Raw genomic sequence first — 25,671 nt, 5'->3', positions numbered from 1 at the left:
TAGACTTTCTGAGAGGAGAGAGGCTGATGTGAAAATTTTTCGCAGGTGCGGACACCAGCAGACTATTACCACATGGGTGACAAGGTTCCCTGTACATGTCGCATATTACACAAGCTGGACTCATGTTGATGCTATCTCCATTGCTGCCAGTGTCTTTCAAACATATTCTGAAGTTATTTGCTTTGTTTTAAGCTCTTCCTAAGCAGGAGGTGGAGTGATGGAGCCTAGCCTTTGAACACCCTCTGGGTTAGAATATTCTATGTGTTTGACTTGGGAGTTTAACTACAAGGCATGGCAAGCCATAGTCTGAGAACACATTGATTCTTAAATTTTGAGTTCACAATGTTTAAAATATGCACAAATGATTTAATTGGTTAAATTCCATGCATGCAGAATTAAGTAGTTTCATGAGAGTGCATTGTAGGAAAAAATAATTTATGAGAGAAAATATGTAAGCTGAAAGAATTTAGCCCAAAATTGTTATGTAAAGTTAAGCAAATAACATTCAAAAATTATCCTGACTTTATTTGCATGAAAATGGAAAGGACATGCAATATGTGCAGCATGGGCTGTAGCCATAAAGACTGTTGTTGCCGAAAGTTCTCCATGGTGGGGCTAATTTATTCTTGCCAATTGCCCATGGAAACAGGATTAAGCCTCGTTAACTTAAAAGAATATGGATATCCTGCATGAGAGAGGAGGACAGTGCCTCTAAATAGCAGGTGCAAAGTCCTCAAAATGTGTTTCTGTCACCTGGGGTAGATGAGGAGACCTCTAAACATTATGCTGTAAATCTTACATCTTGATGATTTTTGAAATTGAATTCAGTTGAGTTAAAAGTTCTGTTCTATGGAAGGCAGGAGCCAGCAGACATGCATAAGAGTGAAAGAGGTGCACGCAGAGAGCCCTACAAAAAATAATAATAATAAATCCACTTACGTTGCACTTGGATACTGCAGTTGGACTGCAACCTGAATTTTCATTGACATGTTTCTCAATCTTGGCAGTAATGATGGCATCTCATGGTGACTTCAAGCAGACAGCAATTCTCTGCAGTAGCTGGTTTGACCAGTTCGTATAAAGGTGAAATGTTTTCACGAGTGGAATGTGTATATTTGCTTCTGTCGGTTGCAAGAACATTCTTTCCTTCTGCTGCTTGGTAAGACAGAGAGGATCCTCTTTGACACATTGCTTGGAAAGGACAGGTTGGCTTTGGGTTTTGCTGCCATTATTGTATCCTCATTGAGCACAGTTTTATAGTGAAGGCAAGTTAATTACCCTATCATTAGCAACAAGGCTTATGTCACCATTTAAAGGCATCTTACATGGCTCTTTATGATATACCATAGAAAAGTATATTTGGTCTGGGAGATGCCTCAAGGGTTAAAGACACTTGCTTACAAGATGTGTATTTGGCTTATACCATGGGCTGCACTAATAGTAGATGATAGTTAATTAGGCTTTTGCTTTTAGTGTGAGACAATGATTTGTGGGGGAGTCTACTTGGATGTCAACCCAAACATCTGAGCTTGCTGTTTGATGAAGGCATTGGAGTTGCATGGATGGGTTTAGTGGAAATGCCAGACACTAAAGTGACAGATGTCTGCCCTAAAGGTTTACAACTTTGAATCTTCTGTTCTCAAAATATTTAGGGTGTGATGTTTACATTGAAGCAGAACTCTATGGATGTTTAAGTACATTGCCATCATAATTACAACAATCTAAATTATTTTGGAAGCTGAGAACAACTACCGAGAATTTATACTGCCAATAAAATGGAAATAAATGCTAAAAGGGTGTTCCTGAAGAGCTTGGCACAAAGCAGTATATTATGAAAGAAATGAAAGTTGACTATAATATTAATGATGAGATGTTTCTTGAGTATTCTGGATGTTTCATGAGGTAACTGACTATCCAACACAAAGATTGTGTGTTTTTTTTACTTTATTTTTATTTATTTATTTTAGAGAGAGAGAGAGAAACAAGAAGAGAGAGAGAGAGAGAGAGAGAGAGAGATAATGGGCTTGCCAGGGCCTCTAGCCACTGCCAATGAACTCCAGATACATGCACCCCCTTATGCATCTGGCTTACATGGGTCCTGGAGAGTCGAACCTAGATCCTTTGACATTGCAGGCAAACACCTTAACTGCTAAGCCATCTCTCCAGCACAAGATTGTGTTTTAGTATAATTATATATTAGTGTTGAGCTGTAAGAGTCTATATCCATTTTTTTGGATAAAGATCTCTATCTATCTATCTATCTATCTATCTATCTATCTATCTATCTATCTATATGCAAATTAAGAGTTTCCAGTCCAGTGTAATCACTTTCAAGAGATGGAATTTGGACTATTGAATAGGAATGAACAAAAAGTTCTTAGAATCTTTTCTTTTTCTTTTTCTTTTGGTTTTTCAAGGTAGGATCTCACTCTGGTCCAGGCTGACCTGGAATTATAGTAGTCTCAGGTGGTCTCGACCTCACAGCGATCTTCCTACCTCTGCCTCCCAAGTGCTGGGATTAAAAGCGTGCACCACAACACCCGGCTTTCTTAGAATCTTTCTAGAAAAATTGTATTACATGAGTAATAGCACTTGGTTAATAGAGGTGGAATATTGGTTGCTACTGAGTTTTGTAATTCAAGGTCCATTGAAAGCCACCATCATATACACCGATGTATTATAACTTTATATTGACACTTACTTCTCATGCTTTACTTTGGCATATTGCATTTTACATTTAAGCAAGTTTCAGGGAAAACTTTATAGATTTACTTAAACGTTTTCTCTTCTGTATACTCCACACAGCCTTCCCCTATTCCTGTCTATCTGCCATAGTACATTTATTATAATTATTAAATATTAATATAATATCATCAGCACTAAATTCCTAACTGTGTTCAGATTTCCTGCCTTTGTTATGTGCCAGGATCCCATCCAAGACACCATATCTATCACCTTAGTTTCCTTGTCTTCCTAGGATACTGTTGGCTGTGACAGTCAGTCATGTTTTTCTTGTTTATAATGAACTTGACACTTTTCTTTAACTTTTTAAAAATGTGTTTATTCATTTTAGAGAGTGTTAGAGAAAGAAGGAGAGAGAGATTGAGAGAGAGAATGGGCATGGCAGGGCCTCTAGCCACTGAGCCCAACTTCAGATGCTTGTGACACCATCTGGCTTCACATGGGTACTGGGAAATCAAACTCTGGTCCTTAGGCTTTGTAGGCAAATGCCTTAACCACTGAGCCATCTCTCCAGCCTGGATTTGACACCAAGGAGAGTACTGGTCAGGTATTTTGTCATAGATAGATAGATAGATAGATAGATAGATAGATAGATAGATAGATAGATATAGATATAGATATATACACACATACATACACACACACACACACACACACACACACACACATATGAGAGAGAGAAATATATAGGTATACATGTGTTTTTGTGTATACATATATGTGTGTATATATATATATATATGTATATATAATATATGTATGTATTCCCATTGTATTATATTATATATTGATTGATATATTACAGAGTAATAAGAATTATGAGCACAGCAGGGCGTCTTGCCACTCCAGATACACATGCCACTTTGGCTTTATGTGGGTACTGGGGAATCAAACCCAGGCCAACAGACTTTGCAAGCAAGCACCTTTAATTGCTGAGCCATCTCTCCAGCTCCACAACTGGGATTTTTATGGCGTTTTCCCCATTAGGAAAATGCATAACATAAGGGACTAAATGAAAATAAGCATATAGAAGACGGGAAGATACTCTTCTATACAAAGAAATTCAAATAATTTAAGCAGAAAATTCACCTGGGTTGAAGTAGAACTTACTTTTCCTTACGTGTAGGCTTTATTGTGGTGTTTTCTTTTAAAAAATAATTTATTTATATATTATTTGAGAGAGAGAGGGAGGGAGAGAGAAAGAGAGAGGAAGCAGTAGATAGAGAAAGAATGGGCACACCAAGGCCTCCAATTACTGCAAATAAACTCCAGATGCATGAGCCACCTTGTGCATCTGGCTTATGTGGGTTCTGGGGAATCGAACCTGGGTCCTTAGGTTTATCAAGCAAACACCTTAGCTGCTAAGCCATCTCTCCAGCCCATACAGTGGCTTTTTTTTTTTACAAAGAGTTCAATATGGGAAAATGAGAAAAAAAAAAACTTTGTATTGGAAAAACTGCCCACGACTCCATGAGCCAGGCAAACAAGATCAACTGCCTATCAGGTTGGCAGTATGTTTTTGGGGCAGAATGTGGTAGAAATGTACCTTACCTCTGCGGTCTTATTCCCAATACTTACAGTCTCAGCCTAATTGTGGGAGGAACATCATTCAAATTTCACCTGAGAGTCACTGTAAAAGATGCCTGACCTGAATGCCTTAAAATTGTCAAGGTCATCAAGAGAAAGTCTGAACAACTGGTATAGACAAAAGGAGCCCAAAAGTGCCCAGCAACTAAATGCTAAATGGTATGTGTTTTTGATTGGGATCCTGGAACAGAAAAAGGGCAATAAGTAAAACTGCAAAAAATCTGAATAAAATTAGTTAATGGGGGTGTGTGTGTAGAGTGGGCAGAGTCTCTTGCCACTGCAAATGGATTTCAGATGCATGTGCCACCTGGTGCATCTGGTTTTACACAGGTATTGGGGCATTAAGCCCATGGCAGAAGGCTTTGCAAGCAAGTGTCTTTAACCACTAAGCTATCTCCCCAGCTCCTCTTTTATTATTTTTAACAATTGAGTCTTATCTTTTTTACATAGATAGGAAATAGTGGAAAGTATAAGGAAACATACATTTATGGACATACATTTGGATTTATAAATTTTTTTTCCATTTTACAGTATTTGTACCAAAAAGAATGTGCTTGACTCTGTCCTGTGGGTGTGCATATTTGGATTCTCAGCTCTATTCCAAGGTTCACTTGTTTGTCCATACCTCACTGTCTTATTTATTGTATTTAAAGGGGTACTTGGAATTGTATAATGTGAGTCCTTCCACTTCCTTGTCTTCAGCATTTTTGGCTGTCATCATCCCTTTGCTTTTCCATGTAAAATTTATAGCTCATTGATAATCTGTAAAATAACTTGGAAGTCATTCTTCCTTTTCTATTATTATATTTGTCTTTTAATAATTGCTTACTGTTCAAACTATCCAAATCTACCTTTCAAACTTTGCTTTCACTGTGAGGAAAGTCAAATTCAAAACACGTGAGCTGTTATACCACTACCTCAAAATTCTATTTGTTCTCCCAATGTATATTTTTAAAATGAACAACACTTATTTTAATGTGTAAATTTGGATATTTAAATATTTAAATCCTATTACTCTGGCTTGTAACACCTATCCCCAGGATTGTCAGTAAAGTTAAATCAGACACCTGGTGAGATTTAAATATGTGTAAAGCTTTAAAGGCATTCAGTAAATATTACTTATTCTTATATTTAACCTATTTTTCTATTGAAAAAGGCTTTGAGTAGTGTTTAACCTCAGAAAATGGTCTTCTATGAGATTTATCATTTTGTAGCTATTGTTTCACATCAGATACTTTTTTAAAAAAAGTATTACTTACAGTATTACATCACTGCATTATATAAAAGCCCTACTGATATGTAAATGTGTTTAATTTCATCCACAGGTACATCAGACATTTGTAATGTTAAAGCTAATGGATTCTGAGAAAGTATTAAATTGTTGTGAAAAGCACAACTCTGAGACTGTGTAGACACCCTACAATACCACAAGGTTATGAACATTGAGAACTTTTCTTGATTTCTGCCTTCAAGATTTGGCAGCTCTAGTTCTTCTATCTTCATGGAGGTGAAGGAAGAGAAAGCTAGCAAGCAGAACACCTGTGAGACACTGCGGAGCATCTAAAGCTCTACACAGGAGATTTCTTATAGCCTGAAAAGATGCGTTCCCTACACATGCCATCCTTGTGCTCTCGTGGGTCAGGCTGTTGTGATGACACTGAAACCCACATCAGTCAGTGTACTGACGTGGAAGGACTGTGGAGGTTCTTTTCTATTCCAGGACTAGACCACATATATAACCCACGTAATGCTGAGGCTTTCGCGATACACCAGCATCCTCAGTGACATGACTCCCACACATGGCATATCACATACCGTTTAATAACGAATCTCAAAATGTTCCCGTCGGAGTAATGATTGGATGTAACATAGTTGGTGGGTGACTGTTAAGTGTTAAAACCCTAATTGGTTATCATTATTTTGAAAACAGCAATACTCTATAAATAGCGTCCTTAACCTCTTGATGAGAGAATTGCCAATTTCCAGGTAAGATTTGTACATTATTGTGCTGCATACCTTTATTTTCAAAAGATGAAAGCAAATTTTCTCACCAAATTTTTACAAGATTGGCATAAAATTTTATTAATAGGAATATATAAAAGTGCTTATAAATAAACAAATTCTCATTTTTATTTGCATATTAAATGCCATTGGCATTCTTGTGTTGGATTATATTTATTAAAACTAAGATTACAAAAATGTCTTCCCGCCGGGCGTGGTGGCGCCTGCCTTTAATCCCAGCACTCGGGAGGCAGAGGTAGGAGGATCGCCATGAGTTCGAGGCCACCCTGAGACTCCATACTGAATTCCAGGTCAGCCTGGGCTACAGTGAGACCCTACCTCGAAAAACCAAAAAAAAAAAAAAAAAAAAAAACAGTCTTCCCATTTTTACATAATTACTAGATAGGAAACACTTCCCCCAATTATAGCATTCCTCTAGAGAGTATCTAAAATTAGCAGGATCATTATTATTGTTATTTTCTTTAAAAAAAATCTCAAATCAGACATTTCAGTGCAAATGAATACTTTTTGTGTATAAAATCATAATTTTACCACTATTAAATTATTTACTGGACTTTAATCAACCACATTTTGATAGCTATATTTTGAATTACTTCTACTTGTGCTAGATTGATTGTACTTCTAGGAGCTTATGTTTAGATGTACGGACAAAACTTAAACAGAGTTTGAAACTCTTGCATTAAGAGCAATAGCACAGGTGAAAAGAGAACCAAATTAGGAGCCACAGAGGAGACTCCGGTCCCAGGAATGTACCTGGGCAGAGCTTACATGGAAGGAGGGAAAAGGGAAGATAAGGAAGGTTGAAACCTTGGGAGGATTAGGGTTTTGCCCAGTTGGGGGCTGCATTCCATGCATCCCAAGGGAAGCAACTGTTTTCAGGTACCAAATTTCTATATGGGTTCTTTCCATCACGAGGAAATAGAGCTGAAAGAGATCAGAGCCCGTGCTATTGGCATTAAAATAGATAAGACAAATCAATCAAATAGAATACAGAGCACAGAACTAGATCCACTCACATATGGTCAATTAATTTTTGGCAAGTTAACAAATAACTTCAATGAAGAAAGGAAAAATCCTTTAAATCAACAGTGCATCCATATGGGAAAAAAAGAACTTTGATCCCTATCTCACGCTGTACATCAAAATTAATTTGAGATGAATTATAAACCTAAACATGAAAGCCTTAACTATAAAGCTTCTCTTAAAAAGAAAAAGACTATGCTCATGACCTTGGAAATACAAAGGCTTCCCAGAATATAGAATTACTAATCACCACAGACAAAACTGAGGCCATGGATTTTACTAAAATTGAGTATTTCTGTTCATTAGAAGACCCAATTAAGAAATGAACGGAGAAGCCACACACTGAGATAAAAAGTTCAGAATAGATATATCTGTCAGGGGACTTTTATCTATCAGATATAAACAACTGTTAGAATCTAGTTGGTTAAAGACAAAATACTTAATAAAAAAGAAATTAAAACTTATAACAGAAACCTAATGAAAGATAGATATGTAGGTGGGAAGTAATTGCAAGAAAAATTGCTGAATATTACTAATTATCAAAAAAATGTAAATTGAAATCAAATAGACATAAATGTACAGATATTAGGCTGCCTACATTGGAAAAGGCTGGCAACTGCAAATGTTGGCAGAGATATGGAACAACTGAATTTGTGTAAATTGTCCATGGAAGGGGAAAATAGCACAGCTTTTCTGGAGGGAATTTAATACTCTCTTACCAGGCTGCGTCTACATATACTCTGTTTAAAAAAAAACAGATATTCACAAAAAAACTTACCCAAGGATTCTCACAGCGGTTTTATTCATAAGTCTAAAATTGAAAACAGTCCAAATATCCATGAAACAAGGAATGAATGAATAACATGTGGAATATTCATATGACGAAGTGTTTTCAACAATAAAGGGGAAATGGGGAAGTAAGCATCACCACAGTCAGTGCAATCAAGAATCTCAAAAACAAGCCAAGTGGAAGATTCTAGGCACTAGAGTATACATGCTGTAGGATACCACTTATACCGAGTTCTAGAGCAAAGAAAACCACTCCATTTTGTGACTAGCACATGAATATCGAGTGCTTGTTAGGTGGCATCATTAAACTAGGAAGAGGCCTGAAGGAGTTTTCTGAAGGTGTCCATTATCTTAAGGGAGTATATATTACACATTTGCTAAAATACACAGTTTGCTTAAAATCCGCACATTTCAATGTATATAGATTGTACTTCAATAAAAATTTATTCAGTAAGAAAGTTGTCAAATAACCATATTCTAAATAATTCATTTTTTCTATAAAACCTGAGGCTTTTATCCTTTGGGTATATATATATTACATATGCAGATCACACTGAATCCTTTGCTCTCACTGGACACAAGCTACTGTGTACATTGTAGATTGTGTAGGCTTCTTAGTTGTATACTCTTATACATCATTGACTTTTTTTCTATCAAATCCATTCATTTACAAGGACTTGATCATGACCTTTGGGAAACAGGACATTAGTTTTCTACCCAAAGTCCCTGATATGATCTGCTTGCCCATTTGATTGATGATTTTTTTTTTTCTTGAGACAGTTTCTAAATATGTATCTCAGAGCTGCCTCAAAGTTGGAATCCTCCTCTCTCTGCCTCTAGAGTGGTGAAATAAGAGGCATGTGCCACCATGCCTGGCCCTGTTTGGTTCTTTTTGCCTTTCTCCTTGTTGTATCTTCACCTTTTTAAGATTCTTATATGTTGATATACCCATACACCAATATAAAATAATAACTGGGGTTTCTCTGCCAATGCACAAATATGAAATGAGAATTTTGGATTATCCCCAGATTCTTGAGTTTTGTTTTGTTTTTTTTTTTTTATGGATGAAATCCACAGACCAGAGAGTAAAGTTTATAGGTTTTATTTGGTTACAGATAGAATTTAACAGTTAGGAAGAAAGACAGAGCTTATGTATAAGAAGAGATATGAACTAAGTTCCCAGAAATGAGGAAGCCTGGGACTTAAGAGAAGGGAGAAATACAGAGCCCTTGCCCAAGGAAGTGAGAGGAGGTTGGGATGCCCACCTAGAAGAAGGAAGGAGGATATTGTACAAAGAACTAAATGCCCATGAGAAGGCCAGAGCTGTGTAAAACACATGCCCACATTGCATGACATACAGTGAAGGCAATCATGAAATGTGATAGTATGTTTTGACTTTATAATCGTGTGAGATACCTGCTACAGCCCCCTGAAAGGAGGGCGGGTAGTGACCTTCAGTAAATGACATAACTAGGAGGTGACAAAGTCAGAATGTTGAGGACATATGCTGCTTCTCTCCAGACTCACTTGTTGGGGTGTACAAACTTGTGATGTCTGGACATTACTTTGTCATCTACAAACGTGTTCAGCCACATTCATAGTGATCCCAGGACTCATGCAGGGTGGGCATGACCATGAGAGGTGGCCTGAGGCATTTATTACCGTCTCTGAGCTCTCTGAGCACCTGCCCTGGTCCACAGCCAGCTCCCATGTGTTCTTTGTTACATCTAGCTTTTTATTTGCTTAGCTCTCTCCAACACTCCTGCGCTTTCTGGCCTTGGAAGTTCTTCACCATTCAAATCCCCACACCAGTGCCACTCCCCCCAGGAAGCTTTTCCCATCCTCCTCCAAAAGCACAGTCACCCACAGGTCTGTTGAGCCACCACATATTGGGCTGATGTTCTCACCACCACGTTTTACTTTGAAGATATGTCTACGCACTACCCTCCCCTCACTGCAGCCGTGCCCAGCACAGGCTGCCATCCCATGCCATGTGCCCCAGTCCCTAATGTACAGAGAGGCTTCCCGGTAATTGTTTGTTTACTAAATGAAGACCTGATTGACAGCCTAGCATCGTTTATGCAGCCGAATGTCACTCTCCCACTGTGAATTATCTACCACCCAGTAATCAAATGGTTTAAAGTTCATCTGAAAAAGAACTCAAATATCAAAAAGAAGGAAAAAGGCAGGGGGTATCTTGCTTCTCAGGTTGAGGAACATTCTGAGGTAGCTTTTGAACTGTGTTGTAGAATGTTAGGTATATTTTTAGAGCTTGAAATGATTGGCTAAGCTATTAAGTGGCTTTAGCAACTGTTCTGAAAATGAATTGCCCAGCATGTAAATAAGAACTCTTATGTCTCTATCAAATTCCAGACCTTGAATGGCATATCTGATTAGAGTAAAATGAAAAAGAAAGAATTGTTATGAACAAGAAGCTGAAATTAAAAAGATACATTCAGTAACTACCCATGGTCAGTTAAAATGGGCCTTCTATCAGTGGACATAGAAATTAAGCAAAAGACTTGAAGTATTAAAGGTACCAAAACATAAATGCTGGTACACTTTAATCACACTCAGGGTTCTCTTTCTTATGTTCCTGTCCTTCTGCTGAGGTTTTTACAGCAAAGGAGAATCAGTTGAATGTCAGGTTAATAATCTTTAGCCAGTTTTATCAGAATAATACCAGAAAAAAATTAGAGCCTTGTATGATGTTTTTGTTACATGTGTATGCGTGCATGGCATGTACGCGTGAGTCTGTATTTGTGTGTGCATATGTGTGTGGGGGAGGGTGCACATGATCACGCATGCGTGTGGAGGCCAGAGTTTCACATCGCTGTCCACCTCAGTCACTTTTCACTTTGTGCTTTGAAACAGAGTTTCCTTAGCCGATCCCAGAGCATTCTGCTGTGCAGTCAGCCCCCAGGGATTCCGTCTTTATGCCCCCAGCAGTGGGGTGAAAAGACTGAGTCACTATGTCTGTCATTTTACGTGGTGCTCGGGATCTGAACTCAGGTCCTCATGCCTGTGCAGGGCTTTTTATCCAATGAGCCAGCTCCTCAGCCCTCTACTTACATGACATCTATTGAGAAGAGCTTTTTCTGCTTCTGCTTTGTATTAATTCCTGGCCAGCTTCATTAAGTAGAAACAATGGCAGCTTGTGAGTGCCAATGTGCAGACATAAGATCCTCCATTTCTACTGTAAGTACTCACAGTGGAGTTTTTTTAAATATTTTTTTAAAAAATTATTTATTTATTTATTTGAGATAGAGGGAGAGAGAAAGAGAGAATAGGCATGCCAGGGCCTCCAGCCACTGCAAATGAACCCCCTTGTGCATCTGGCTAACGTGGGTTCTGGAGAATTGAACCTGAGTCCTTTGGCTTTGCAGGCAAACACCTTAACTGCTAGGCCATCCCTGAAGCCCTCACAGTGGAGTTTTTCTATGCACCCTTTCCCTACCTGGTGTGAGCTGTGTCCATGCATAGTAACGTTACACTCTTCTTTGTATGATGTTATCTTGCGCTTGTGGAAATTCTTCTTCCTTTCATGAAACGATAGCAGTGAGCTGATTTGAACTGGTATTAGGGAAGTTGTCCAGTAAACATGACAGTACTGACTAGAAAAAAAGGCACAAAGAAACCAAAATCATCTGAACATTGAACATGGGCTCCTGGCTTCATGTTAAAACTTGGGGGCACACTCAAATAGACAGCAAAGCACAGGAGAGTGCTTTCAATAACCATGGCGTGATAGAGAGCGCAGCAACGTGTCAGAGCTGAGGGCAAGTATCAACTGAGGTCTGAAACCATTTAGAGCTGCTTTCCAGTGACCGTAGAGCACAGTCCTGAGGAGTAACTCACAATCCCTGGCCTGAGATTGAATGCAACCCTCAATGGGAGGAAGTAAGAGATGATGTCATCAACCTGTTATAAATTCTGGGATTTACCAGGGGAAAAAAACAGGCTTGCAATGCCTTGGGACATACCACTCAATGTCCACTTCATCCCTGTGTTCTGTGCTGTCAGGGTTCACCCGGGGAATCACAACAGGGGGAAGCCATCTGTGTGGTGGGGCTTGAAAGCAGTCACAGGAGATAAGCCACTGGTAGTGCTGGACCTGGGCCAAAAGAGTGGTGCCAACGCATGGGTTCTCCACATACTCTTCTGTGCGCTGGGTGAATCAATGCACCGTGTCCATGCTCAGGAGAATTCCTCTGGCAAGATTAGTCTATGCAGCTAGACCAATAGTTAGGGTCACCCAGGGAAATCCACACTCCAGTATAAGGGGTAAACACAGGCCCATAGCTTATTCCAAATCTATTGAGAACTACTTTAATGGACACACACACACACATACACACACACTTGGACCTTCCAGGCTTATAAGGGAGGAGATGTTCTGCTCCACTGGCTGCAGGAGGGTTGTGGAAAGGAAGACCTCAGCTCTGGCAGCCAGAGATGCTGGCCTTGGTCTCTGGCATCAGGAGGACTCATAAAGTGATGACATCTGTATTCTAATAAGTGTACACAGGCTTCATCCTTGCAAACAGTTGCTTGAGGCATTCTTCATTGTTTGTCCTGGCCCACTCTCTTTCCCACATTTCTTTGCCCTTAGTGGTTTTGTTCCTCCTCCAAAGGTGAATTTATAGTGCTTCCCTGCCCAGCCTCACGCAATTCACTCAGAAAGTTCTATGGACCAAATAATATCTCTTCAAAACTCATACTTGTAAGCTCTAACCTACAATGTGCTATATTTGGATTTAGGGGGTGATTAAGTTTCAAGATTGGGGTTGATGTCCTTGTAGGGAACCAAGAGAGCTTTCTCACTTTCCTCACTATCACTCTACTGGGTAAAGAACCAAGTCAGCAGGCAGCAATCTGCAAGGACCCTTTCTAGAACAAAATGTTGGATTTTCCAACTACACAATTGTCAGAAATAAATTTGCTGTTTAAACCACCCGATCAACGTCGTTTGGTTCAAGCCACCCAAGAAGACTAGCACAGAGAAGAACTTATAAACGAGTCAACAAGACTGAGAGAGAACATGAGCACTTTGCTTACGTTACAATATCTTTCTAATAAAATACACCTGTTCTTTCTGCTCTACAACATTCCATTAAAAATTAGATATTTGGGGCTGGAGAGATGGCTTAGTGGTTAAGGCCTGTGAAGCCTAAGGACCAAGGTTCGACTCTTCAGATCCCACCATTAAGCAGAGGCACGAAGGTGAGGCAAGTGCAAGGTTGCACATGCCCACTACGTGGCACAAATGTCTGGAATTTGATTTCAGTGGCTGAGGCCATGGTGTGGCATAATTCTCTCTCTCTCCTCCCTCTCTCTCTCTCTCTCTCTCTCTATCTATCTATCTATCTATCTATCTATCTATCTATCTATCTATCTCTATCATCTTTCTTACTATTAAAAAACTAGATACTTTGAGGTGGGCATGGTGATGCATGCCTTTAATCCCAGCACTTGGGAGGCAGAGGTAGGTGGATCACCATGAGTTCGAGGCCACCCTGAGACTACACAGTTAATTCCAGGTCAGCCTGGGCTAAAGTGAGACCCTACCTCAAGAAACAAAACAAAACAAAAAATTAGGTACTTTGCTTCATTCTTATACTGACTATTCTGTTACTAAAATGGAGATAAAGTTTTCATTAACCAACTTTTGAGTAAGCTATTAAGGACATAACCTTAGGTGATAGTTTACATCTACTATTAAGAAACTTTTTATATTTTACTTACTTCTCTAAGACTTAACATATGCATATATACATATGTGTGTGTATATATATATGTATAAGGGGATAGGTATTGGCTAGAACTTACTGACTTTCTAAAATAAGATATGCAAATGGACACCAGATACATTGGATTTTAGTAAGTATTATATAAAAAAAATTTCTGTTAATTATGGACCCCATATATGACAGTAGTCTCATGAAATTAATTTTAGTGGATCTAGAAAGTATTGCCTAATATTTTTACTGTATGTTTTCTGTTTACATATACAAATACTAGGGACAGCTCACTTGGTACAGTGCCTGTCTTACAAGCATGAGAACCTCATTTCATTCCCCAGACAACATGGATACTGCTGGGCATGCTGGTGCATATCTGTATTCCCTGGGCTGGGGAATGGAGGCAGGCTCATCTACAGCCACACCACCCTGAACTCACCTGGTCTCCTCCGATCTTGGAAGCTAAGCAGACTCAGACCTGGTTAATTCTTGTATGGGGGTCTGGAGAGACAGGCAGGACTCTAGGGCATGCAGCCAGTCTAGCCTACTTGCTGAGCTCAAGGCCAGTGAGAAACCTTGTCTATAAGGAGGTGGATGACATTCCTGAGGACGATATCTGGTGTTTTCCTCTGGTCTCCGCACACATATTCATGAACACTCGCACATACATAAAAGTAAAATATGAAAAAGTTATAAAATATTGTGTCATTGCTATAGGATTACAAATAGTAACATATATTTTGTATATATATATATATATATGTGTGTGTGTGTGTGTGTGTGTGTGTGTGTGTGTGTGTGTGTGTACATGTTTATATATTTATATACCAATGTATCAGTGGGTGTGTAGTTGTATATAGATATTGATTTCACCTACAATGACTATACTTAATTTTCTCCATTCATGACTTCTTTTTTCCTGAAAGTTTTTTCATGAACTTGGGCTTATAACTATGTGAAATAGGCATACAAGTCAATTATTTACTGCTAACAAATCACAAAAATTATTTTTGAATAGTTCTTTGGTAAATATATATATATATATATGTATATACACAATTTATTAAACTTGGAAGCAAATTTGTATGCTAGTGGGATAGACATGTTCATCTCTTGTTACTTAAAGAATTAAATCTTGAAGGGTGTGAGGCCCCCATCCCTCCAGGTGTAGTTAAAATACATACATTAAAGAGGAATAATGTTTAACTTTTTGTTGTTGTTGAAGCAAACCCAACAGACTGGACTTCGTTTTTGTTTTTGTTTTTGTTTTTTATTTATTTATTTGAGAGCGACAGACACAGAGAGAAAGACAGATAGAGGAAGAGAGAGAATGGGCGCGCCAGGGCTTCCAGCCTCTGCAAACGAACTCCAGATGCGTGCGTCCCCTTGTGCATCTGGCTAACGTGGGACCTGGGGAACTGGGCCTTGAACCGGGATCCTTAGGCTTCACAGGCAAGCGCTTAACCGCTAAGCCATCTCTCCAGCCCTGGACTTCGTTTTTTATATGAGAGAGCAAGAGTGAGAGGAAAGCGTTAGAGAGAGAATTAGTGTACCAGGGTCTTCAGCCACCACAGTCAAATTCCAGATGCATGCGCCCCCTTGTGCACATGTGTGACCTTCCTCCCTTGTGTCAACTTTGTGCATCTGGTTTACATGGGACCTGGAGAGTCAAACATAAGTCCTTACGCTTTGCAGGCAAGTGCCTTAACTGCTAAGCCATCTCTCCAGCCCATTTTTTTTTCTTTTTGAAAGAATTAATGAGGGGCTCAGGAGATATCTTAGTAAAGTGCTTGCCACACAAACATGGTGACCTTAGTTTGGAGCCCTTGCACCTACACAGCAAGCTGGTTGGTGAGAGGCTTTCGTGTATAATTCTAGTACTGGGGAGGCAGAGCTAGGCTGATTCCAAGGATGTTCTGGCTAGCTAGGCTAAATGAATCAGCGAGCTCTAGATTCAATGAGAGGCTGTCTCGATAAAACAATGATGCGAGTGATTGAGGAAGATACTCATGTCAACTCTGATCCCCACACACATGAGCACATGCACCTATACACACTTACTCCCATACACACACACAAATGTGCACACACACATGCACACACATGTATACCTGTCCAAAACAACAAAAAGCATAAATGGAAGCAATGCAAATGTGGAAGTAAGAGATTCAAAAAACTGATTAGTTCTTGGGTAAACTAATAGAAAATTAAATAGGAGGCAATGTCACAAGTCTGGTCCTATTAGAGGAGCCTTTCATGTGTCTTCCAGCAAGGCGGCTGAAGCTAAGCTGGTCCATTTGGTCCAAACTGGATCTTAGGGGCTCCTGAGTGAACTGCCGGCTTAGTCCTGCCCCACTGCAGCTGCATGATAGGGAGATGCTACAATGGTTCTGTGTCAGCTACAGGGGAAACTGAGGCAGAAAGGAGATGGAGAAGAGTCAGGGGAACAATGAAGCAAAGAGCTGAGGTGCTTCTCCTCTTATGACTACACTTCCACCATGGCCTCTGAGAGTCACACAGGCAGCTATCAGAAATGGTAGTTTTGTTTGGTTGGTTGGTTTTTGTTTTTAATCCAGTTAACAGCCAGTTAGTACCAGTAGCTGCCAGGTACTCTGTTAAGGACTCGCATATGTTTCCCCCTTCCGCTCTGACACTGGGAGCACAAGGCGTGCACTCTCATCGCTCCCATCTTATGAAAAAGAAATCTGTGCATGTGATCAATACCGGTGCAGGCTCAGTAACTAGCCCAGTTCAGCGGAGTTAGGTATTGCTTAAGTAATGCATTGTATTTATACATGACCTTCAGCTGGACCTGGAGGTACTGAGGATGAAATGCCATAAAAGGAAATAGTAACGTGCTGCACGTCTCTTGAAGCGCAACACAGGACATGCTGTTTTATATCTCCAAGCTGGGCTGGAGAGATGGCTTAGCAGGTAAGGCACTTGCCTGAAAAGCCAAAGGACCCAGGTTCAATTCCCTAGAACCCACACAGGCCAGATGCACATGATGGTACATGTAATTGGAATTCATTTACAGTGGTGAGAAACCATGGTAGTACCATTTTCTTTATCTATCTATCTATCTATCTATCTATCTATCTATCTATCTATCATGTATTTCCTTCCCTCCCTCTCTCTCTCTCTCAAATAAAGAAATAAGTAAATGCAAATAAAATAGAACATCTCCAAGCTTATTTTCTCCTCTTTAAAACTGGTCTGATTGTGATGCCACACTTACTCAGTTGTGCGTATACTGTCTGACATTTGCTGAATACTTAAGAAATGATATGCAGTGACAGCATACAGGGCAACAAGGGGTGCCATTGAGATACAGGGTGTTTCATGAGACGACTACATTAACGCTTAAAGATCTATAAAAGGTCTAGCAGGAGAGGAGGAATCCGACTATAATGGACGTGACAATATAACTAATATATAGTGCAGAATGATGCAAACAATGCACACAAAATATAGCTCAGGAACTAGGGATACCTTAATGTTTGCAGGCAGGACAGGGTGTGCAGAAGGAAAGGTGTGACAGTTGATTCTAAGGGCACAGAGGGTCCTTGTCCTCAAGCTGGGGGCTTCGACACTTGGCGTAGGGTAATATGCAACCAAGGGTAGGTGTTGACTAGAGTATCACAATGCTTTATGAAGATTTGCCTGCCGTTGATATACAAGGAGGGTATGCACAGAAGAGTGGCTTCCAGGGACACAGTTAGAATCCCACTAGAAAACACAGAAGGGGCAGATAATGCTTGAGCCTATGAGTGGCCATACGGGAGAATTGACTGGCTCCATGGGAGAGAGTGGTCTGGTCATTAGATCAGATGATGCAGGATGAGCTTCGAATATTGAAAAAGACAAAGAGGGAGGGTGTGTGGCAATAACAGGGATCCAGCAAACTCAGCTAGTAGCTACGAGGGTTGCTAACAAGGTTCCTTTTGACATCTTCAATTAGAGGTGCCATCTGTTTGGGGACATACAATAAACAGGTCTCCTTTACAAAACAGAAATCTGGGCTTGGGGTAGAAGTTGTTTAGGCTGATGGGGAGTAAGAGTTGAAGAAGGCAGAGAGGACGTCATCTAGGTGACAAGAAGGACATAGAGCCGTAGCACGGATAAGCAGAGTCGGGGGGGGGGGGGAGAGGGAGGCGGTGGGAGGGAGGGAGGCGGACTGAGAACCACAGGACAGCCTGAGGCACCTGCGATGGACAAGGGCAATTCCAGAAGGTGGCTGGTTCAAGCCTCAGATGTTTCTGAGAAGCCAGGGAGGCACGACAGGGGTTCATCATGGGATCTGACCCTTAGAACATTGTGTTTGAAATAGTTTCTTCTGTGTTGCAGCAGGAAATACTGTAGGAAGCCAGGAACGAACCACATGAAAGGCTTTTAAGGGTCACATGCCACAGGGACAGCAAGGTCAAAGGCCAACACTGGTGACCTCCACACTAAGGGGTTGGTCCTTGGAAATACTGTGTGTTATGAGTGTGTGTGTGTGTGTGTGTGTGTGTGTGTGTGTGTATGTGTGTGTAAATACTGGAGCATGTGCCATTGTAAGTGTGGCATGTGCACATAGGGAAGGCCTGTGCCCTATTTCAGCCCAAGTTGATTGCTGCCATTTGGGAATATGAGCCCGGTGTTTCCATGTTTCCAACAGTTTTGAATTTTTTTTTCCCCAAAGGAAAATCAGTGACTCAGTTTTTTTTTTCTTTATTTTTTTGTAATGTGAAATTTGCATATCCTAAACAGTTGGCTCAAAAAGTTAAAAAATTGACCCCAGGGCTGGAGAGATGGCTTAGGTTAAGCACTTGCCTATGAAGCCTAAGGATGCAGGTTCAAGGCTCGATTCCCCAGGACCCATGTTAGCCAGATGCACAAGGGGGCGCATGCGTCTGGAGTTTGTTTGCAGTGGCTGGAGGCCCTGGCGCACCCATTCTCTCTCTCTCTCTCTCTCTCTCTCTCTCTCTCTCTCTCTGACTCTTTCTCTCTCTATCACTCTCAACTAAATAAATAACAATGGATAAAATTTTAAAAGAAATTGACCCCAAATCAAATAAAGCTTATCTTCAGGTGGGGCACAGCCCTTGTGGGGTGCAGTCTGCTGCTGGATATATAATGGGCTCTGAAAGGTTCCTCTTAAAGAGAGAAAGTGACCGTGCAGTGCTGCCTGACTCACCACAGGCATCAGCTCACTGTTTAAGAGCCACAGTGTGGGAAAGGAGGAAACACAAGGCTCTAACCTCATGAACCTATATGTATATGTCATGAACGTGAATGGCAGCTGAAAGAATGCTAGTAGTTAAACTCTGAATATGGCCATTCAAAGCTATCACTGGACTGTTGAGACAGCTTAGCGTTTAAGGCACTTGCCTGAGAAACCTAAGGACCCATGTTGTACTCCCCAGGTCCCATGTGAGCCAGATGCACAAGGTGAAATAAGTACGAGGTCGCATATGCACACAAGGTGGCGCAGGTGTCTGGAATTCGATTGCAATGATTACAGGCCCTACTGCATCAATTTTCTCTCTCTATCTCTCTTTTCATAAAAATGCCTGCACTCAGGCTGAAGAGATGGCTTAGTGGTTAAGGCACTTGCTTGCAAAGCCAAAGGACCCAGTTTCAACTCCCTAGGACCCACGTAAGCCAGATGCACAAGGTGGTGCATGCATCTGGAGTTTGTTTGCAGTGTCTGGAGGCCCTGGTGCATCCATTCTCTCTCTCTCCCCCTCCCTCTTTCTCTGTCTGTTGCTCTCAAATAAACAAAAATTTTTAAAAAGCCTGCACTCAAAGTAATTATTATTTTTCTTTACTTTTAAAAAATATTTTATTTTTATTTATTTATTTGACAGAGAAAGAGGGAAGTACTTAGAAAGAGAGAGAGAGAGAGAGAGAGAAGTGAGAAAAAGGATGGGTGTGCCAGGGCCTCTAGCTACTGCAAATGAAGTCATTGTGTGTGCCCCTTATGCATTTGGCTGATGTGGATCCTGGGGAATCAAACCTGGGTCCTTTGGCTTTTCAGGCAAACGCCTTAACCACTAAGCCATTCCTCCAGCCCACAATCATTATTTGTGCTCCTCTGCCATGACCAGTGTCTCCTTACATCTTAGCGAGATTGTCTTCATACCATTGGTAATTGACCACGCAGTAGAGCCAAGGTCCATTTGCAGTATTGTTACTTAATATGAGCAACATTGAAAATGTATAATTATTAGAACTTCAAGCATTCTTTATCAGTTCTATACAGTGTTATTTATTTGCTGGGGAGCAGGGCATCATAGAACCCAGGATGGTTTTGAACTCACTATGTAATCAGAGATGACCTTGAAATTGTGATCTTCCTGCCTCTACTTCCCAAGTGCTTGGATTATAGGAATGCATCTCCACCTGAGGTTCACATGGACCTGAGAATGGAACCCCGGGCATCATACATGATAGGCAAGCACATAAGCAACTGAGTTACCTTCACAGCCCCCCCGCAGTGGTTTTAACTTGTACAGTTTTCCCACTTGTGTTATTAAAATTGGGGTCTGGAGTTTACCTGAAACACTGGTGGGTGGGGGAGGAGGGAAGTAGAGACATAGGAGGAGAAAGGCATTGGAAGTGTCTCAGCGCAGGCTTGTCTAACTTTCTGAAAATTGTCTGCCTCTCCTACTGAGCAGCATATTTTCTCTGCTCAAACTCCAGAGGATTGAAGTTACAAACAGTTGAAGTCTAGATGCGCAGACAGGTCAGTCTCTGAAAGCACTCTGCGACTACTGAGTTGAGAAATTGTAGAAAAGCTTTCTAAGGTCTTGCCCGTGTGCCTCCCGCTCCCTGAAATGAAAGCACTGTATCGGAGCATCTATCTCCAAGATCAGCATCATTGGCCTTTGGCTGATGAGAAAACCAAAGCACAGAAGGGTGGAGAAGCCAAATAAGGTCAGGCACTTACTAAGTTACATCGCCGGCATGTGACATAGTCTGAGCCCGACGCCTGTGTCTAGAGGCATCTTAAGCCAAATGAAGCTCGGAGGGACTTGCTCCACTGAGTTTCTGTAGTAAAGCTCATATTTTTTTTTCCTAAAGTAACAGCAGGCTTTCTTTTGCTCCAGCCTATGGGGACAGCTATAGTTTCCCACTTTTCTAAGAGAAATGGCAAATGTGACTCTTTGTACTCAATCCCAGTGATTTCTAAGGAGGCATGTGGATCCATGTCTAAAGTTTATTTGCAAAGGATATGGGACTTTAAATTTCTTTTCTTACATTTTTTAAGTTATTTTGTTAAATTGTCATTTATTTTGACCATGTGCAAAATCCTAGAAAGAGAAGTCACCTATCCACTCTTCTCTATGCTTCATCACTCCTTTCTTTAAAGCTCTCACAGGTGATGGAATGCAGGGTCCAACAACTGGAAAGTGGACTTTGAATACCATAAATAATTATTCTTTTCTAAGGCCTCCTAAAAGATATCATTCATTGTGTCAGGCATAGAGTACCAAAAAAAAAAAAAAAAAAAAAAACTATTCTAGTTTATTCGATTTTCAACTCTAGAAGCTCACATGTGTCTCTGCTTTTGCCAGAGTTGACAGAGATATCCAGGGTTTTGTCTTTAACAAGATGTATGTGGTCATTTGAATGCAAAGGTATAAATATTTCAATACGTACGAGATAGGTATAGTAACAGACCTCAAGTGAAATCTATGCATGACTTGAGACAGATGTTAACGAGATGATAAATATGAGCATGCTGAACAGGTACACCAAGTCACGACACTCTAGTTTTTGAAGCAAAAAAAAAAAAGTGCTTCTCTGCAGCTATACCACACAGACTGAACATCTGCTTTAAAGTGTGTTGAAATCCAGCAACTCAATGTCAATTGGATGTGGCTTCACGGTATGCTGGCTTGATTATGGCTCTCACTGGGGGAGGAGAGCTTTCTGATAGCAAGCAAACCTCCAGAGCACCATTCAAAGCAGCTGGTATTCTATATATTACATAATTATGAAGCACACAGTGTAGTTTAGAATACATAAGAGGCACTAGGGGCCCACTTCTCAAAATATTTACAGCCTTTTATTCTTCTAAAAACAATAATTTGCATGCCTAAAATGATTTGTGTACCTTTGCCATGCAAATTTCCTTTGGCCTCTTTTTTTCCTTTAAATCCTGTTCGGAAAACACCAATGTTTAGAGGTGAGCAGGCCTGAGGGAGGCGGGGTTGGCAAACAAGGAAATCTTCAATATTCTCCCTAAATTTCAAGAATTCAGATTGCTACCAGCTTGTTTGGGGTCCTTCTTATTCCAGTAAAGAATAAAAAGTTGGGGCTGGAGAGACGGCTTAACAGTTAAGGTACTTGCCTGCAAAGCCAAAGGACCCAGGTTTGGTTCTGCAGAGGCACAAGGTGGCCCATGTGTCTGGAGTTTGTTTTGCAGCAGCTGGAGGCTCTGGCGTGTCCCTATTCTTTCTCTTTCTCTATCTGCCTCTCTCTCTCTTTCTCTCTCATATAAGTAAACTTTAAAAAATAAAATGTCAGGCTGGAGAGATGGCTTAGCAGTTAAGCGCTTGCCTGTGAAGCCTAAGGACCCCAGTTCGAGGCTCGATTCCCCAGGACCCACGTTAGCCAGATGCACAAGGGGGCGCACGTGTCTGGAGTTTGTTTGCAGTGGCTGGAAGCCCTGGCGCACCCATTTTCTCTCCTTCTCTCTCTCTTTCTCTGTCTACCTCTTTCTCTCTCTGTCATTCTCAAATAAATAAATAAAAATAAACAAAAAAATTTAAGTAAATAAAATGTCAAGAAGACAGAAAGGTAGCAAAGGAAAGAAAAGGTTTGTGCTGGTGAAGGTTGAGCAGCAGCGAGGGCTGAGGCTTAAGCTTCTTAGCTTCTCCTTTCCCCTCCCGACTGTGAGGACGGGCTCTGAGAAGTTCAGGCTCTGGTCACAGGATCTCCTCAGGTTGTTGACTGGATGGTCCCCACGCCCCAACCCCATCCCTGGACATGCAGGGGAGTTAATGCATTGTGATGTCATCTTGAGGACAGCAAAAATTATCCCTGAGGGGAAACAAGAACTTCTGATTCTTTGTCATCTTGGGGGATCCACCATTTTGGCTCCCTTAAGACTCCAGGGCCAGTTGATCTCAAGGTGGAAATGGACAAAAAAAAAAAAAAAAAAACCACCCCAAAATCATAAAAAGTGGAAAGTCTCCAGCCTGGGGTGGGGGGGGTACAGCGCAGTGGGTGGTAGAATTCTTGCCTAAATATCTGGTTCTGGGTGTGATCCCTACAGATAAGTAAATGAAAATTGAAAGAGGGAGTTCTGGGAGTAAGGGATCCCCTGTGGGCATAGGCTGGGCTTTGCATTGAGAGGAAGCTTTCCTGGGAGGGCTACCATCACTAGGGCCAGCTCCTGATGTGGGGGGACCCCACAGAAGCTGTCCTAAGGTTCGTATGATTTCAAGTGAGGTAGCGAAGCAAGACCTCAGGCTAAGAGATCCTAAATGACCTCCTCGGAGCTCAGTGAACCTGGGCACACAGTGGACTGCCCATCCACTGTGGGGTCTCCTACGTGCTCTCACACACAGGATGGCACTCAGTAAAGCCATCCCCTTGACAAAAATGAATTGTGCCTGCCGGGTGCTATATGGGGCAACGGGAGCCTGTAGTGCTGCACAGAACACGTTGTTGACAGGGAGAGAAAGGAATAAATCTAAATGCGTATATCTAGGCATCTACCACATAGCAGTAAAACAAAGTGGGTTGACACATATGCATGTGCATGTGCACTTAAACACACTTGTCCCCTCTCCCCCCGCCCCACACACACACAAAGGGGAAAAACACTGAGGTCTAACTGTGTTTCACAGGTTCAGCCTCCAAAACTTGAGTATCCATGTGATTTTTTTTTTTTTTTTTTTTTTTTTTTTGTGGTAGGATCTCACTCTATCCCAGGATGACCTGGAATTCACTGTGTATTCTCTCAGGGTGTCCTCAAACTCACGGCAATCCTCCTACCTCTGTATAGCAAACAGATTCAGGTTCGCTGAGATGAACTTCCAGACCAGGCACAGTTATGGAGGAAGGGATATTTATTGAAGCTTACAGACTCAGGGGAAGTTCCATAAATGGCAGAAGAAGCTGGCCTTCTTCACAGGACCAAGCAGACAGAGAGAAAAGCCAAAAGTCAGAAGCCACAGCACACTTCAGGAACTCCGGCTAGGCACACTTTGCGTTTTAGATTGAAACCTGAAACCCACCACCACACCTTAAGATCCACCCAGTGACACTGCCTCCAGCCAGGTGGCTGCAGAATGCAAAGTACAAACAAATAAACAACTGAATATATTGGGGGCCATCTATTCTATACAAACCACCACACTCTGCCTCCCAAGTGCTGGGATTAAAGGCATGTGCCACCATGCCTGGCATGATGTGTTCAAGAGACATGGTAAACTTGAAATGAACGAGGCTGACTGACGTATGCACAAGGCAGTAGGCTTTTTACAGTGAACTTTGTGGTGTTTTTAATAAGAGGAGGAGTACAATCTAAAATATGAGTTAAAAGCGTGGCGCAGTAAGTCCATAATCAGTAGCAGTCATTTATCATCGTTATCTACACTATGCACGCCACATGATGTAACATGCTAAGCTAGGAGCATGGTAGCTTTGCTCATACTGGCATCTCCACATGCATATGAGGAATGCATTGCCTGGGATACTTTGAGAGTGACTATACCACTAGGCAGTGAGGATTTGTCAGCTCTATTATGACCTTCTGGAATCACTGACATATATGGGATTTATCGCTGACTGTAAGGTTTGCACAGGAATATCCAGGGTGCCAGAGGAAGGGTGCCACTCTACCTAAGTAGAAGTGGTCATCAGGAAGGGCTTTGAAATGCAGGTGGTGTCTGAGACTACCAGGACAAAAGTCTATTTCAGAAAGTGGCAGGATTTGGAGGGCAGGGGCAGAAAATGATAGATGCACATTTTTAAAAAATTATTATTATTAGTCACCTTGTCTTTCAGCAAGCACTTTGGATTCCTTCTCATGGTCTGGGGGGGATCAGGACTGGGCATTTGGTGGTTACTGAAAATAGCAAATGGTGTGACTGTGGTATTGTCATCACGGTGGATGGCCTGCCTTCCTGGAGCCAGGTAAGAGCTGAATATCTTGGGACAATGTCACATGGATTAGCCCCAAAATAGAATCCAGTAGAACATTCATTCTGGTTTCAGTCTCACTATAAAAGAGATGATTTTAGAATTTTGCATACTTTGATAGTGGGTTAAAAGTGAACCAAGTCCTGATGGAATTTAAGATTACTATGCCCCTCTCCTTCACAGGTTGATACAGCTACAAAGCATATTAGAAAGAGGAGCAAACAAAGTGGATCCAAGTATTTTTAATTTTTATTTGTGTGTATGTGAGAAACGAGAGAGAGAGAGAGAGAGAGAGAGGACAGGCATATAGGCACAGTAGTGCCTCTTGCTGCTGCAAATGGATTCTAGATGCGTGGGTCACTCTGTGCGTGTGACTTTACATGGGTACTGGGGAACTGAACATGGGCTGGCAGGATTTGAAAGCAAATGCCTTACATCACTGAGCACTCTTCCCAACCCTGGATCAAAGTGCTGATGAAACGTCTGTGTGGCGGCGGCTCTCTCAAGAAGGCTGAGCCCACTCCGGGGCGTGTACTCCTATTCTTTGTGACAAGTCCCTCTTCCCTCTCTTAGTGCCCTGCTTAAATCTACATTAAAACTTTTTCTTAGTAAACTTCAACTGTGT

This window comes from Jaculus jaculus, chromosome 9 (genome assembly GCF_020740685.1).
Source record: "Jaculus jaculus isolate mJacJac1 chromosome 9, mJacJac1.mat.Y.cur, whole genome shotgun sequence".
Classification (NCBI taxonomy): Eukaryota; Metazoa; Chordata; class Mammalia; order Rodentia; family Dipodidae; genus Jaculus; species Jaculus jaculus.
Note: the sequence above shows the minus strand (reverse complement) of the source record.